At 36.6% G+C, this 18,430-nt stretch overlaps 1 protein-coding gene and 1 pseudogene across 23 annotated transcripts in view; both read right to left on the bottom strand.

The window, feature by feature from the left end:
• Positions 1-18,430, bottom strand: part of MAGI2 (membrane associated guanylate kinase, WW and PDZ domain containing 2) — a 1,469,004-nt gene that overhangs the window by 1,312,070 nt on the left and 138,504 nt on the right. The window lies entirely within an intron of this gene.
• On the bottom strand, positions 10,043-11,252 carry LOC135969767 (uncharacterized; annotated as a pseudogene).

Here is an 18,430-nt window from a genome sequence, read left to right as displayed (position 1 = left end):
GATAGAGTATTTGTATTATATTAATAATCATGGGGTTTATGAACATTGCTACTTATATTACAGTTTTTTCTTCCTTAGATACTCTGGTGATGGGAGAGGGAAGGTTGAAATCTGCTGTCCTAAAACTCCCAGAAAAGATAATTTGGTTATATTCTTGGGAAAGCTCCAGGTATACACAGCATTTTACTCTTTATAATTCGTTCTAGTGTGATAAACCATGAAGAGTGACTGTGTAGATAAGCTGAAAACCTCCATGATTTAGTCTGAGCCCAGCTCTTCCTTTCCGGTTTTCTAAGGCTAAAAAAATTCCCTAGATTTATGCTGCCCAGACACTGCTGCTGAGCACTGAATGTCAAACGAGGAAGATGTTATGGTGAAGCACCAGGTCTAATTCCCTCTCAGCTTCTCAAGTGCTATGGCCATCTCTTAGTGGGGCAAAATTGAAGAGCCAATGTGAGCCCTTAATTTCCAAACCCTAGAGTCCACATGATATTGAAAAGGAATGCATTAAATAGTCTGCACTCCTTCTGTACACCTGAACCATGTGGTTAGGGAATGTTTAATGGTGTCAACCAGGAAAGGTCACAGTGCTTATGTGTCTGGGTAACGGAAGTCTAGTGCATGATCAGATTCTAAGCAGGAAGTGATCTGTAACTCCACAGGGTACTTACAAACAACTCTCCCATCACTATGGAGTGATGATGGAAATCAGCATGGGAAAATACAAATGAAGAAATGTCAACAGAAAAAATGCAGAGATGGACTGTTAAATGATAGGGACAACATTATCTTACATTATCATTTTCTTGGCCCTTTGGTTAAGAGCTGTCAGTTCTTAAAGAAATAATTTGGGGGACTGGTATCAGCCTAGTAGAGCAGATTTTTCAAAAAATTACATTTAGGTTTTTATATTAATAGTAAAGCATAGACATATATGTATTTAGCTTTCAGAGTATGAGCTCAGTCACTTCTACAGATCTTGTTTGTTTTCTTCACTGGAAGCTTTGATTTAAAAACTGATTCTTCTCTGGATTCTGTTGAGTTTCTAACCACATTAAATGAGGTAAATAATGGTATAACACTTGAAGTAGTATTTGACTAATGAAGATCTCAATGGGAGAACATTGATGTATTAATACCTCATTCTTTCACAATATTTATTTATTCTTATCTCTTTGATGTTAATTACTACATTATGTTAGAACTAATTTGACCATGTAACTCTTCCTTAACTCATTTGGATTTTTAAGCATTTTCCATATCTTGGTGTTTACTCTAAAATAAGATACTTACTTTAAAAGGGATCTAGGCTGGTCACAGTGGCTCATACCTGCTCTCCCAGCATTTTGGGAGGACAAGGCAGAGGATTGCTTGACCAGGAATTTGAGACCTGCCTAGACAAAACAGTGAGACTCTGTCTCTACAAAAAATAAGAATAAAATAAAAATAAATTCTCCAGGCATGGTGGCACATGCCTGTAGTCCCAGCTTCTCAGGAGGCTAACACAGGAGGATCCCGCGAGCCCAGGAGTTTGAAGCTGCAGTGAGAATGATCATGCCACTCCCACCTGGGTGTCAGAGTGAGACCCTTTGTAAGTACGTAAGTAACAAGCAAATAAGATCTAAAACTCCTTTGGTGAGGCATAGGAAAGACTTTAGAAATTGAACTACATATTCCTCATATTCCTGTAGTATCTTTTTTTTGAGACGAGGTAGGTGGGATGTCTTCCTGTTGCCCAGGCTGGAGTGCAGTGGCACAGTCATGGCTCACTGCAGTCTTTAACTTCTGGGCTCAAGTGATTGTTCCATTCCACTTCAGCCTCTGAAGTAGCTGGGACTACAGGCAGGTGCTACCACATCTGGCTAAAACATATATATATATATATATATATATATATATATATATATATATTTTTTTTTTTTTCTTTTTTGTAGAGATGGGGGTCTTCTTATGTTGTCCAGGCTCGTCTCAAACTCAGGCTTAAGTGATTCTCCCACATCATCCTTCCAAAATATTGGGATGAGTGGTATGAACCACTGCACCTGGCTGCTTTTTTGATTTGACATGAAACCATAGATCTACATTTTTACTTTCAAATTCTTTCTGTAATATTTGCATAGATGAGCATTTGACCTTCAATATGTCAACTTGAATTTGTCTCTGTTGAACTTTACCTTGTCATGATGCAGATTTTTTTTTCTTGCATTTTTGCATAAATCTTATGAAGTGGTCTGGATTTCAAACTTTCAACAGTCAGTCTAAATGTAAACAACAAACCATGACACTTCAGGGGCACTGTAAGCATTTACTGTGTATACCTACTCTGAGATTCTATGAAGTATTTGAAGCTGTTGTCAGAATTGAATCTACATGTAAATCTTTGAATGCTTTCCTTTGATTTCTGAAGAATTTTTTTTTTTTTTCTTTTTAGATGGAGTCTAGCTCTCACCCAGGCTGGAGTGCAGTGATCTTGGCTCACTGCAACCTCCACCTCCCTGGTTCAAGCAATTCCCCTGCCTCAGCCTCCTGAGTAGCTGCGATTACAGGCGACCGAAACCACACCTGGCTCTTTTTTTTTTTTGTATTTTTACTGCTCTATGCTTGAATTTTGAGGCTGCCAGGATGAATTTATCCTGAAAACTTCTTCTGAGGGTATCTCACAAAAATATAATGACTCATACTGAGCAGCAGGAGTGCTAGGGAACTTACAATCTGCCTCAGAACAAAATGGACAGTTACTGAGGAGTTAGTGAGAAGTGTGGTACCATGCAGTGCCTTACTCCAGGTGATTCTGAATGAATGCTTTATCAGCCATTGTTCTCGAAACAGCAGTGTAAAATCATAGTTACACCTAGTGGGCCCAGATGGACACAGTTTTAAGCTATATTCTAAGAGGAGTCATAGAATAATTGAACTTCTTAATTGCTAACCAGATCTAGAAGTTATTTCCAGAGTTAGTGATACTTAGGAGTCTATGTAAAGAATTAGGATATAGATTAAGTGAAAGGCTTCACCAGAGGCTTTCCCTGAAATGTAAATTGTGTCAGGCTGTGAGAAAATTGCTGTCTGGCAGGTCTGCTTTTCCTCTATCCCTACCCGCATCATCTATGGGAGAATGGTTTCCCTCTATTGCCACTTTTATCTAAGATAAAGTAGATGTAATTGGATTTCTTTACCTTTATTGTCAGGAAAAAGAAATAACGGAGATGTGATATAATCAGGAACTTTGGATGAGGGTTTAAGATAAATGTTGGAATCCTGGATTCTTAACCTAGATATAGCTTTTTGGTTAAAAGAATGTGGCCTGGAGCGGAACATTACATTATAGGAGATTTGAAAGCCAAAGTCTCCTCCTATTGTGATTCTTTAAAGTGTCAAACTATCAGTACAATCAATACCTGGGTAAACACTTTATTGAAACAACTTCTGAATATTTTTATTTTAAATTGAAGATTAGAAACTGCCTTACTCTCCAGCCTGGGCGACAGAACAAGACTCAAAGGATGATTCTGACTGTAGAGTTTTCTTTTTTTTTCTGTCTCAAAAAAAAAAAAAAAAAAAAAGTGTCAGCTTTGTCAAGAGGTAAAAAAAAAAAAAAAAAAAAAAAAAAAAGAAACTGCCTTACTCTGAAATATGAAAGGAAATATGGCTGTAAGGCTAGTTCAGTCTTTCCCTCTTTAACCACCATAGAAACTTCTGAGTTTGGTCTCACATTCCTACAGAAAAATATGGCTAAATAGATGTTCAAGCTATGCCCATTATCTTTGGGGAGCTGGGATTGGAAACTGGTTATGAGTCAGATAAAAGAAAATGGATCCACTTCAGGATGGCATGTGAAATAAAATTATATTACTATATTTATTGAATGCTGTGTATATGAAAAAATAGTGTTTAGCATTATAAAATCATATTGAAATGATTTTAATAGGAAATAGACAAACTGCTAGATTTCATACAGACATTGTCATGGAAATATTGACGTTGCCAACACATGTAGCTCAATTTTCCCGCTGCTCTTATGAAATAGATTCTGCTCTTTCTCTCTGAACACCAACATATGTTCTCAGTACAGAAACAAGTCACTCAAAACAGAAGGTGTATAGCTTCTCTTGGAGTGTTTCCCAGGACAGTGGCCTCCGGTGCAATCTTTGGCTATGGAAGCATGAGTGAGTTCAATAGTGCAATAAACATTCTTCCCTTCCTCCACATTAGTGGCCCAAATACTAATTTGTCCAAGAAATTGCCTGCTGGTGCTGTAATTTCAACTCCCTCTTCAACTGGCAGAAAGGTTTTCATGTCCACAAACAAATAAAAGAACAGGGACATATCTATTGAGACAGCTGAACATTAAACCTCTAATTGCTTAAAGTAATTTGGAAACATATTTCTGGAATCATAATACAAAGAAGAACATGCCTTAAATTAATTATTAAGTAAATAAGGACAATTTGAATTATTTCTACCTGATCTCATTTCTGTTCCGCATTTACTAAGTATGTTAAGAATTACTCTCAGAGTCTAGGCAAGCCAGCTGTAAAGTAATAATCATTTCTTTTCTTAAGAATATAAGGGTTAAATTAAATCAGAAAAGAGTAGAAACAGCAGTGAGAATAAAATGCTTTAGAATATTTACGAGAATTGCTTAGAATACTAATAACCTCAAAATTAATTCAAAGTTGAACATTTTTTTAAAACTTTACCCTGATTAAAAAACAAAATTTTTCACTGACAAAGAAAAACAAAGCCTCAGTTAAAATTATTTCATTCCCACTTATTCTCTTTGTTCTCTCTTCTACATTTGTCTACCTTTAAATATACTGAAGGTTATATCCCCAAATATGTATAATATTTGCAGTACAAGTTTCTTGTGATAATCACTTTTGTTTTGTAGATTTTTTTATGCTGTCTAGCTTAATTCAATTCTAATGCATTTCTCTTTTACTTAACAGTCTCAATATGTGTGATACAAACTCTGATTATCCCAGAGATTATAACATGTTGGATGGAAGAAGAATAAAAGGCAATACATACAGATAAGCCTTTCAAGATTTGTGTTGGATGAGGAAACTAGTTTAGAGATTTTGTTTTTGTTTCTCTTTTGGCTACATTTTCCTTAAATTTCCTATGGTGACATTGTATATATATATATATGATTTGGAGATGTGCTTTTACATTAAAATATGTAGAGCTATTCCATTCAATTTTCTGCTATTAATATTTCTTAAAGACTCAGCATACATACATACTAGCACGAGACATACACTTCTTTTATTGGAAAACTTCAGTGAGAACACTGAAGGAGAACAGTGTTCAGAAGAACGCTGAACACTATAGTAAAAAATTAGTTTCACTAGACACAGTATATAATCTGTCTATAAGCATTTAGCTTTCTGTGATGGCATGATTAAAATATGACATAAAATTCAACTTATCAGATGTTTCATTGTTTATGATGTTTATCTAATATCTAGGGAAAAAAATCCCTTATGTATACTTGTGTTCATCACTGTTAAGATAATGTTACTTTAGTCCCTCTCAAATGCAATCAGGAATGACTATGATTAGAAAAGTATTTCCATCAGGTCAGGTGCAGTGACTCACGCCTGTAATCCCAGCACTTTGTGTGGCCAAGGCAGGTGGATCATCTGAGATCAGGAGTTCAAGACCAGCCTGGCCAACATAGTGAAAACCTGTTTTCCAAAAAAAAAAAAAAAAAAAAAAAAAAGAAAGAAAAAAAAAAGAAAAGAAAAGAAAGAAAGAAAGAAAAAATTAGCTGATCATGGTAGTGCACACCTATATTCCCACTACTCAGAGGCTGAGGCAGAAGAATCGCTTGAACCCAAGAGGCGGAGGTTGCAGCAAGACGAGATTGTGCCACTGCACTCCAGCCTGAGAGACAGAAAGAGACTCCATTTAAAAAAAAAAAAAGAGAGAGAGAGAGAAATATCTCCATCAGTTTTAAGTATTCAAATGCATTTTTGTGTACAAAATTCTCTGCTAAGTACAGATGAAAGTATTCTAAAGATACAGCAATCCATGGAGGGATGAAAGAACATAAGGCATTTATTATTGAAGCAACCAAAAGAGGGAAAGGGAAGTGGTGTTCAAAATTTAGTGTGCATCAGAATCACCAGGAAAGCTTGCTAAACATTGAAATTCCTGAACTCTCCTACCTGGAAATAATTCGATATGCCTGGGATCCAGAGATCTGCATTTTAACAAATACTCTCGGAAATTCTGACGTATTTAATTTGGGGACCAAGCTTTCAGCCTAAGAAAGGTAATAAACTAAATTATTGGGTAAGTATTAAAGAAGGAGTTAGTGAAGCAGAGAACAGATGGGAAGGAAGTCATTAGCAAATGAAGCTGGTGATCTTGTTTCCTATTTCACTGGAATAAGGGAAGTAACCAGAAAAGAATTTCCAAACATTCCACAGAACATTTATCTATTCATTTCTACCTGTGACCCTGTATCAAGTAAAATTGATCACTATGAGCAAATTGTGACCCTAGTTGAGACCAATCACTTCAACTGACCAGCAGAACCCATTCTCTTATCTACTGAAGGTTCCAGAAATTCTTGCTTTTCTACTTCTGTACGACATTTACCTCTTTGTTCTCTGATCATTATCACATTAAGAAGTATTCCCATATTTCTCTCATTTTAAAACACACACACACACACATGCACACACACACACACCCCTCTCCATTTCATGCCCCCGACTTGTCCTAGTTTTATTTATCTCTTTACAATAAAACCACCCCCAACAAATTGTTTCTGATCACTATTTTCAATTTTCCTACTTCCATATTTTCCTGGTCTCTCTCCAATCAGAAATTTCCCTTTTCCATCAAAACTGCTCATAAAAGATCACCAACAACCCCTATGTTGCTAAAACCATGATCAAATCTCAGTTCCCATCTCACATGGTCTAATACTGGCATTTGAATTAGGTCATGCCTCTAGATCAGGGATGTCTAATCTTTTGGCTTCCCTGGGCCACCTTGGAAGAAGAATTGTCTTGGGCTACACATAAAATACACTAACACTAATAATAGCTGATGAGCTAAAAATAAATCACCAAAAAAATTCTCATAGCGTTTTAAGAAAATTTATGAATTTGTGTTGTGCTGCATTCAAAGTCATCCTGGGCTGCATGCAGCCTGTGGGCCATGGGTTGGACAAGCCTGCTCCAGATTCAATATCCCCTAACACTTGACTTCCAGGACATCAGAATAGGATTCCTTTGTAGGCTCCTTTGCTTCTTATCTTCCCATCCCTTTCCTTCTCCTCCCACTACCACCTGCCCCTATCTCCCTTCACTGCTTTATTTGATGTTACATCAGTTCTCATAACTTTACATACCATCTACAAGCAGATGATCATCAGTTCTCATAACTTTACATACCATCTACAAGCAGATGATTCCCAAATGTAAACCTCCAGCCAGACCATTTCTCATTAATGTCAGATTCAGATTCCCACAGTTGTTGAATGTGCAATAAACACCTCAAATTTAACATCATCAAAAACAATCTTGTAACCATTTGCACTCCTCTCTACTAATGTACACTTATACTCCCTTTCCCATCTCAGTAAAAGGCAACTCTATACTACAAGCTGCTCAGAAAAAAAAACCTTGAAGTCATTCTTGCCTTCTCTCTTTTTGTCATATCTCATATCTGGTCCATTAGCAAATCCTTTGTCCCTATTTTTTAAATTTGTATATCCAGAATATCACCTCTTACTGCCTCTATTGCTAACATTCCAGTCTAAACCTCTCATATTTTTCTCATGAGGCAACTATTTAATTCACATTAAGGTCATGTCACTCTTCTGTTCAAAACCCTAAGATTCCCACCTCACTCAGAGTAAAAGCCAAACCTTTATAAAGCCCTTCAGTGGAAACTTATGTCAAGTAAATTCAAGTCAAGCTATGATAAGTCAAGTCGAAGCATGTCAATCAATCCAAGATGAGACAATTCTAGTCATGTCATGTCAGGACAAAAGTTAAGACAAGACAGGTCATGTCAAGTCCTGGATGATCTCCCCACCCACTATTACTTTTTGATCTGTTTCCTTCCGATTCTTCGTCTCAGTAGGCACCAACCACACTGGCCTCCATGCTATTCCAGGACTCCCCAGTCATGATCTTTGCTAGTGCTGTTCTATCTGAAATGCTTCCCCTGGAAATCTCTATTACTTGCCCACTTACTGATTTTCCATCTTTACTCAAATGTCACCCCTTCAATCAGTCTTGTCTATTCTAGACAAGCCTCACCAACACATTCTGACTTCTGTCTCTCATTTTTTTGGCATTTAATTCATAACAAATAACATAGAATTTACTTATTCATCTTGTTTATTATCTATAATTCCCCTGTCTCTCTCTATTAAATATAAAGTTCCTAAATGTTTGTCTCACTTATTAACTACTGTGCTCTAGAGAAGTGCCTGGCACAAAGTGTGCACACAGAACATAGTTCTTGAAAGATGGATGAATGTCATGAAGAGCACTGTCAAAACCTAAGTGTTGGGATCTCCTCAAATCTGGATAAAAATCTTAGCTAATTCATATCAGAAGGTGGAATGGCAGCTGATGGTGAAGTCACAATAAAGATGCAGTTGCCCTGTACAGGCACCCTCCTCCCCCTCCACCTTCTTCCCTTTAGCTTGTATGCAACACTATCTAGTCCTTTGTAAAGGAACATTTTCTAAATATCTTGGAGAGTTTTGATGAAGTCAGTATTTTTTATTACATGGAATATTTTCTAAATAATACATTTTAAAAATGTAAGACAAAATTCAATTATAGACTTCCTCCTTTTCCCTCTCCCTACTTTAAAGATCGTTTTAAGTAAAACTATGTGGTTCACAGAATATATGTGGGGCTTATCAGGACACAGGAATACTACTACTGAAATTATTATTTCTTGTAAGCCTTTGTAAGCTTGATGTGGCAATGCAAAAAATACCCAAAAACTAGGCAAACTTTCTTTTCTGAAACATCAACTCCAGTTATAATTAGATTTCTGAAATCGGTTTTAACAAAGCTAGGACTGGGCCCATATCTGCAGGTTGTCTCCTTGTTCACAGCTGTACGTCCAGGATCTAGCAGAGTGCTTGATAAACAGAACTCTTCCTTTTTCTTACTGTCTCAATCTCTCTCTTCTCTCTTCCTCCCTTCCTGCTCCCCTCTCCCCCCACCTCTCTGAAAGAAAGAAGAACTGAATTAAATTGAATGATTAATTTCCAACTATACATGATACAATTGATTGAATTTTAGCATTGTTGCCTTAAAGGGTATCATTTAGGCCAACTTAAACTCAAATAAGATACAAAAGATTATAAAAAACAGGATAAAGATAATAAGGAAAGCCAATTCTATTTGTTTGTTTATAAAAGCCCATGTTAAGAGAACTGTTAGCCTTACTTTTATTTTTGAAATTCTTCAAATCAACCTACTAATAAATGTTCATAGTTTGTTCTACTCATTGTGCTAGACAATTTAGATACATTATTTAATTTACTTTTTTTTTTTTCTTTTTCTTTCCTTTTTTTTTTTTTTTTTTTTTTAAAGATGGAGTCTCACTTTGTTGTCCAGGCTGGAATGCAGGGGCCCGATCTCAGGTAACTGCAACCTCCACCTCCTGGGTTCAAGTGATTCTGCTGCCTCAGCCTCTCAAGTAGCTGAGACTACAGGGACATGCCACCACATCCTGCTAATTTTTGTATTTATTTATTTTATTTTTAGATGGAGTCTTGCTCTTGTCACCCAGGCTGGAGTACAGTGGCACAATCTTGGCTCACTGCACACGCTGCCTCCTAGGTTCAAGCAATTCTCCTGCCTCAGCCTCTTGAGTAGTTGGGATTACAGTCGTCCACCAACATGCCCAGCTAATTTTTATATTTTTAGTAGAGACGGAGTTTCACCATGTTGGCCAGGCTGGTCTCGAACTCACTGACTTCAAGTGATCTGCCTGCCTTGGCCTCCCAAAGTGCTGGGATTATGGGTGTGAGCCACCACACCAGGCCTTATTTTTGTATTTTTGTAGAGACGGGGTTTCACCATGTTGGTCATGCTGGTCTCAAACTCCTGACCTCAAGTGATCCACTTGCCTCGGCCTCCCAAAGTGCTGATATGATGCGCATGAGCCGCCGTGCCTGGCCTATTTCTTTTACTTTAAAGAGAAGTTCTATGACCTGGGAATTTCTCTGGCCCATATAATTCAAACTGCTTATCAGAACTCTATATATGTCACATGCATTAAGCCCTGTAGAGTCATGGAATATTATCCTTGAGAGAGATTTTAGTGGATTTTCATTGTTTCATTTTTTTCTTAAGAAACATTACTCTTTCCTGCTAAATGCATTGCAGTCTTCCTCCTGAGGATCAGTTTTTCTTACACTCCTAGTCCTTGGTCTTCTGACGAGATAGTTCTAAGTCAACCAACATGGCTCATTTTTCTGAGTGCAGTGAGAGGTTTAGAGATGTACATGTGACCAATCAAACTACCTAAGATAAACGGTGACATTTACTGGGACATATAAAGAGAAACTTTTGCTGTTCTCTTATGCACTCAAATCAGAAAAGTTTTAGCCCTGTGACCTCTTGGTAGAATTTTGGAGCCAGGTAGAGAGAAGTGCCCTAAAATGAAACTCAGATAAGGAAATGAAATGTACATGAAGAAACTGGGCTCTAATTGTATCACTGGAACTTTGAACAAAGCCTAGCCAATCCCCGGACTGCTCTCTTATGTGACATAATAAATTACTTTTATTGCTTAGGCTGGTTTGAGCTGGATTTTCTATCACACGCAACGCAAAGTTTACTAAGTGATACAAAATTCTTCACATTTGTAACTCTAAGAAAATCATGTTAAAAATGCAATTTTGTTCATAATAGTAGTATAAAGTAGATTTAACTCTTTTTTTTTTTTTTTTTTTTTTTAAGGCGGAGTCTCGCTGTTTCCAAGCTGGAGTGTAGTGGCATGATCTCGACTCACTACAACCTCCACCTCTTGGGTTCAAGCAATTCTCCTGGCTCAGCCTCCTGAGTAGCTGGGATTACAGGCATGTGCAACCATGTCCAATTAATTTTTTTTTTTTCTGTATTTTTAGTAGAGACGGGGTTTTGCCATGTTGGCCAGGCTGGTGTTGAACTCCTGACCTCAGGTGATCCACCTGCCTCAGCCTCCCAAATTGCTAGGATTACAGGTGTGAGCCACTGTGCCCAGCCTAATTCATTTTTTTTTTAAAGTAATAATCCAACCCACCAAATTTCCACCAGTAGATATTCAATGTTTGATAATTTGGTGGGTAAAATTTGGATGCATGTTTACAAGTTCAGATGATATGAAAATGTACCACAGCTGTATCATAAATCCTATATCTATTTTTTAATTTGAGGCAGCATTCAAGTATAAGTAGGATGCCCAGGTGAATGTGTTGAGGCTGGGGGAGGGAAAGGAGATATTTTTAATGGTGGTAGAGCATTAAGTCCAGTAGCTCTGGGCAAAAGCGTAGAGAGGAAAAGAGAAGGAGGCAGGAATGGAGTCAAGGCTGGATGGAGACCTGAGATGAGGAGACAAAGTTGAAATTTGACAGGGAACTGTGATTTTTGCTATGGGCAAAAGATACATATTAGAGTTTCTAAAAGGAAGGAGGAGTGAGAAGGGAGCCAAGTTGGACCATTCCAATGTAGGAGGCAGGTCAAGGCTGAGAAGCTACTAAAGAGCTACATGGTCCTGGGCAAGTTATTTAACTCCTGTGAGCCTTGATTTCCATATCCATGAAAGGAGAATCATAACACTCACCACACAGGGTAATTGTGAGGATTACATGTGAATATAACATAAGCCTCAAAATTAGAAGAGCATCAGGGGACAGGGCAAGGCTGAGAAGGAAGAGAATTGTGGGTAGTGTATGGTAGTTAGATGTATGTCTCCTACTTTGACTTTTGGCAAAGGCTTTCCCTCTTTTCAATGTCTTTCTCTTTTCTCATCTTCATTTCAACCTTTAATTTCCACCACTACCACCCCCTACTCAAAGTTACTCTTTGTTTTTCTCCATTTGTCACTTTCAAATAAATGATATTTTATAGAATAACACCACCAGTATTAATATTTATATAGTGCATCCTAGCTTAAAAAATAGTTTCATGTCCACAGTTTCATGTGGCCCACTGAAGAATATGTGCTATTTTATATATATACACACACATATGTGCACATGTACATGTATGTATATGTATATATTCATATGCACATACATATGTATTACTGTATTAGAAGAAACTTATTTTCTTTGTCCTTCCAAAGAAGCTACGTTTGTCAGTATTTTTTCAGTCTTGAGAAGATTTTGATTTTCTTATTCGGAAGGTCAATAACCTTGATTCATTTTCTTATCCTGTACTTCCATCCTCTTCTAATTTTGAGGCTAATATTGTATCAGACCAATTCTGTCTCTTTTAACAGAATTATGGGTTACATATCAAGGAAAGAAGGTAACTAACTTTTATTAGGTGCAAATTATGTGCGGGGCACTCTGCAAAGTCCTTTATATTCCCATTTAATCCTAACAATTATCCTGTGTGGTGAGTGTTATGATTCTCGTTTTATGGATGAGGAAATCAAGGCTCATAGAAGTTAAATAACTTGCCTAGGGCCATGTAGCTATTCAGTAGTAGAGCTGGATCCAGGAGCCCATGTTCTTTCTACTATAACAAATTACATTTCTAAGTTAATGTAGAAAAAATTGTAGGTTTTTTTTTTCTTTTCTTTTTCTTTTGAGGCAGAGTTTCGCTCTTGTTGCCCAGGCTGGAGACAATGGCATGATCTCAGCTCACTGCAACCTGTGCCTCCTGGGCTCAAGTGATTCTCCTGTCTCAGACTCCTGAGTAGCTGGGATTACAGGCATGCACCACTACGCCTGGCTAATTTTCAGTATTTTTACTAGGGATGGGGTTTCGCCTTATTGGTCAGGTCTTGAATGCCTGACCTCAGGTGATCTGCCTGCCTCGGTCTCCCAAAGTGCTGGAATTACAGGCATGAGCCAGCATGCCCAGCCAAATTGTAGTTTTTAGAAAGATTTCCCCTCATATGCTGTCAAAAATTGAGATGGCAAACTGAAGTCTGAGTATATAATATACTGACTGTCCAATAGAACATACTGAGCCACAAATGCAAGCCAAAGATGCATTTTGTAAAAATCTTAGTAACCACGTTACAAAATAAAAACATACAGGTGAAGTTAATATTAACAATACCTTATATTTCATCAGAGATATCAAAATAATCATTTCAACATGTAATTGATATAAAAATTTCAATGAGATTCTTTACATTCTATTTTTTCATATTGAGTTTTTGAAATCCAGTATAAATGTTACACTCATAGCCCAATTCACGCAAGCTACATTTGAAGTGCTCAATAGCTATATGGCCACTGGCTCTCATACTGGACAGCACAGGTGTATATAGCCCTTAATAGACCCAATACTGCCTCATTTCCTTTGCTTGCCATGAAGGCTTCTTAGGGAGTCCTGTGAACTCAATGACTCATCCTCCTTTGCATTTGTTTACTTACTGGAATGTGCCTGGTATCAGCCAGCAGCATGTCAGTTCAGTTAAGATGACCATTTTCTCCTGGCTTCCTAATTCTCCAGCTTTTGCTTTACTTAACCTCCCTGCTGCTCTTTGACCAGTATTGATGGCTCCCTCTGCCTCAAAACTCTTCCCTCTGGATTTCTATGAATTCACTCCGTCTCCATGATTCTACTTAGACTCCTCCCCTCTTACACAGAAACAGTAGCCCACAGCCGCTTTCTTTTTGTTCTCTTTTCTGGGATCCTAAACTTCACCTTTCATCTATCTATACATTGAGGAAAATAAAATCAAATGTCCTCCAGACCTTTGTCATAAAATCACCTCTATATATTCAGGTGCCAAAAGTTCATTTGGATACATAGTTAAAATATCATTTGTAAAATTTCAACACCACAACACACACTGCTTCATATTAATCATCAGTAGGTTGAGGAAACATTTATCTTCTTAAAAAAAGGTGCTGGCCAAGTGGGTTATAATTTATTTGTCTCATTAAGTAAATTGAAAAAATTAAGAAAAGGAAAGCCATAAAAAATACATTGTAAGTTGATTGATAGATAAATGGAATAAAATTCCTTTTGTGGAATTACATCTCTCTCAAAGTGAAATAATGGCCGTCCTTTTGAATTCTATTTTTTCTGTCAGTTTGACTACTATCAGCAATACTACCATCCAAGGAATGTGATGATAAATTCTGAATAACTATACTTATCAAATTTTTACTCTGACATGATATATTAGGCATGTGTTAAAAACTGCAGAGTGAAGAAAACAAATACACCAGAGTATTTATGGACTCTGTTGTATTATGTATTATTTTTCAGACTCCTTTAGTACAATATTTGCTTTTGCACAGGAAACAAAGACCATTTCTCATATGACGTTGAAAAAATAATTAAACAAATTTGCTATAGTTATTCTCTTTTTCCAGTAAGTTTTCCTTCCTTCTTTAATTCCACTTACCGTCAGTTCAAGCACACTGCTGCTGCTCACGGGGTACACTCTGTCTGTATATAAGTTACAGTAAAAGAGCTGGGTCATCATCATTTCCCCATATCCCATTAAGTTTTTGCATTGTAAATATGCATTAAATAGACTTTTTTGCTTGGGAGCTGCTTGCTGTTCACAACCTCTCTCTTTTTTGCCACTGTACCTCAGATTTACTATATGAAAGGGTTCTTAAAACCAGATGTGATTACTATCTCAGTGTCTGCAGTCAATCCCTGATTTTTGAGGCTAGTTTTAGAACATTTATGCAACTTTCTTTCCTGACTTTCCTGCATTTGACTATCTACCCTCAGATTACAGACAGGTAAGTTTGGGATGCTTGTCACCATTTTTTCTTCATACACATCCAGACTCATAAAGTCCCTGAGAAAGAGGACACTAACACATACAAATGCTTGAGTGAATATAGTGTAGTGTAATGCAATGAACACCCTTTAATTTCTATGGTATGACTATATTTCAGACGCTTGCTTTTCATGCTAATTGTCTTTCAATATCCAGTTTTACTTCTTCTTTAGTAACAGAATCCTGGACAATGCGTTCTGCTAAGAAACTCCCAGCCTCACCTTCATAGTTGGCTATGGTCATGTAACTAAGTCTGGCCAATCACATTTAAGAGAAGTATGTATGTGCCTATGGGAAATTCTTAAAAGGGAGTAGCAAGCACAGCCTTGAATGTTGACATAATAGGTGGAACTCTAGTCATCATCTCCACTCTTGAATTTGGAAAGCCGAAGCTAAGAATGACAAAGCAGAAAATATAAGCCATGATAGCATTGTTAAGGGTCATAGGAGGCCTGTACAGCCTACTTATGAATTCCTTTTCTGTTAGGGACAAATAAACTTCTACCACCTTAAAACTAATTTTATTTTGCTCTTCTTGTTGAATGAAGTCACATCTAAGCCTAACTGGTACACACACCACAAATGGCTTCCTGAAACCTAGAGGTGACAGATTTCAAGCAGATAGACATGATTGACCCATTTCCCAGGAAGATTCATAATCATAATGTTTTCATTACCTAAAAGTTAGTCTCAAGTGTTATTTGTTAGTATTATATCTGCTTGGGTACTTTGCAAAGGGCATGACTGACTACTTGACTGCATTTTCAAATGCATAGGTTAAGTAACGGAATTGATTGCTGTTTTTCCTTCTTTGTGCTACTGAGGAAATTCAGTGATATGTCTTGGACATTCCTGGTGCTGACTACTACATATTCTAAATGATTATCGGATCACAATCCCAGTAATTATTTAATAAATCTGTATTTTTTTTTTTTTTTTTGAGACAGAGCTTTGCTCTGTCGCCCAGGCTGGAGTGCAGTGGTATGATCTCCGCTCACTGCAAGCTCCACCTCCCGGGTTCACACCATTCTCCTGCCTCAGCCTCCCGAGTAGCTGGGACTACAGATGCCCACCACCACGCCCGGCTAATTTGTTGTATTTTTAGTAGAGATGGGGTTTCAACATGTTAGCCAGGATGGTCTCGATCTCCTGACCTTGTGATCCGCCCGCCTTAGCCTCCCAAAGTGCTGGGATTATAGGCATGAGCCACTGTGCCTGGCCATAAATCTGTATCTCATTGCTTTAGAGAGTAAATGTTACTTTATAGTTTTATATATGATTTCCCATATATAAAAAAAATCCCTGATATACAAATAACACACACACACACACACACACACACACACAAAGCATACACATAATTGCTATATTTTTAATAGAATATATGGGATCTAGCAATATTTGAGAGCAATTCTAAAATCAAAGTCACAAAGAAAACAGTATATTAAAAATCCATGTAAAATTATTAATCTAATTTTCTACAATCATAGTTTTTAAGACAATTTTCTGTGGTATGAATATTTCTCCAATTTGCCCTTCATAGGTGTAACATATGAATGTTTAAAAGATGTTTTATAAGGTGTTGAAATTTGCATTTTTGATTTCTTGTGTGATCAATTTATCATATTTGTTTATATATACAGCCATATATGTTTTAAGTAATCTTGAGAGACTTCAATAATCAATGATTATTCTTTCAAGTGAAGTTAAAACAAATTAGGTCATAGAACAATAGATGGAGCTAATGCCTGTTTTAAACCAGTAGCAATTTTTGCATAGAAATTTTGGAAGCTGACTAGATCTATTGCTTTATTTATTCTTTATTTTTTTTAATTTCAAATGTTATTTTTTTAAATTTCAAATGTTAAATATTATGTATCCATATGTTGATGACTTCTTACACATCACAAAATAGGGAACTATGCACATAAAGGCTAAGTTACTGCTGGATTCAAGTAATAAGTTACTACACACGCAAGGCATTTCAAAATTGAAGAAAACCCACTAAAAATTCTTTTCTGTGGCTTTCAAAGTTCTTATAACAAAAACTGCTTTGAAACATGCTGGGAGAAGGACTAAAATACCACACACATAACCTGTTCAGAATTGTATACTGTGGGCAGATTACCAACTGCTGTGGGTATATTTACTGGGAGTCATTGTTGAATTTCCATCATTAGATGGACATAATTTGGATAACAATATGCAGTACTATGGTCCTTTTTACATTTGCATTACTAAAGCTGTTCATTTATTTGCAGTAAGTGAGATGTTCTATATTCATTTAATACTTAATACTGTTAATAAGTGAAAATGGATTTATAATGTAACAGATACATTTACATTATACAAATTTTTCATTTCATAGCAAGAAACTACTTTCAATGCTTGACCACTAGGGCATTGGTCTTTTCAAAGAAAATTACAAAAAGAAATGTGACATGTAAATGTATTAACTTTTTTTAATGCTTTGACATATTTAATATTCAATCTTCAGATATAGCCATATATCCATGTTCCTTAAAAGTAAAAGATGAGGTTGTCTAATATTTAATAAAACTTGCTGATTCCCCCAAGTAGATCCAATCACATGTTAACATTTCCATGGAACACATTGGAAAGTAGTGTCTACTGACAAAAGATAAAATAGGACAAAAGCTAGTGCTTCCATAACAGAACACCTTATGTGAAAGAACAAAAAGTTTTCTTTCTATAAATTTGTTTGGTTTCAGTTAAGAGCCTGGGTACCATGGTGATTATATAACAGGAACATGTACCAAATTAGCTACAATGCTTATTAGTTGTCCTTTTTCAATAAGTGTTGTTGACTGGAAAAAAGTGATATAACTGAAAACTCACAGGAAAAATAAAATCTTAAGAATGAATTAGAGAGCTAATATTTCCTGAATGCCTACTATGTGCTAGCCACTGGACTAGGAAATCACCAACATTTTTCATTTAAGTTACTATTGTTGGAAATAGTATGCCCAATTATCAGTGGAGGCTCACTTTAATCTCTTAGATGGCTCTATTGTGGTTATTGAGTCTCATAGCCTTACTCAAATGCAACCCCTTGATAAGAGAGTAATGGGATGAGATTATGAATTTTCAAAACCGTGGCAATAAAAACCTGACGAAGTCAGCAGAGGGGACCCAGATTACCTATTTTAGCTCATAGTCATTTAGTAATTTTTTTTTCAATAGGAAAAAATTAAAAAGCACAGAAGCATTTACCTTCTTCATAGCAGCATAAACGAGTGGCTGGTTCAAATCACCCTCATTTAGAGAACAAGGACCTTTGAGATCACTCAGTCCATAGTTGTCCAATTATGCAAATAATTAAAGTAAGGTACAGAGAGATTGCAAGAATCACATAATTGTCAGTTGTAGAGACAAGAGCAAAAATCAGCTTCCCTCTTGTCAATGCCCTGAAGTGCGACCAGTCACCTAGAAACATTGATCTATT

The sequence above is a fragment of the Macaca fascicularis genome, chromosome 3 (genome assembly GCF_037993035.2).
Source record: "Macaca fascicularis isolate 582-1 chromosome 3, T2T-MFA8v1.1".
In the NCBI taxonomy this organism is placed as follows: Eukaryota; Metazoa; Chordata; class Mammalia; order Primates; family Cercopithecidae; genus Macaca; species Macaca fascicularis.
This window is presented reverse-complemented; position numbering and strand designations above follow the sequence as displayed.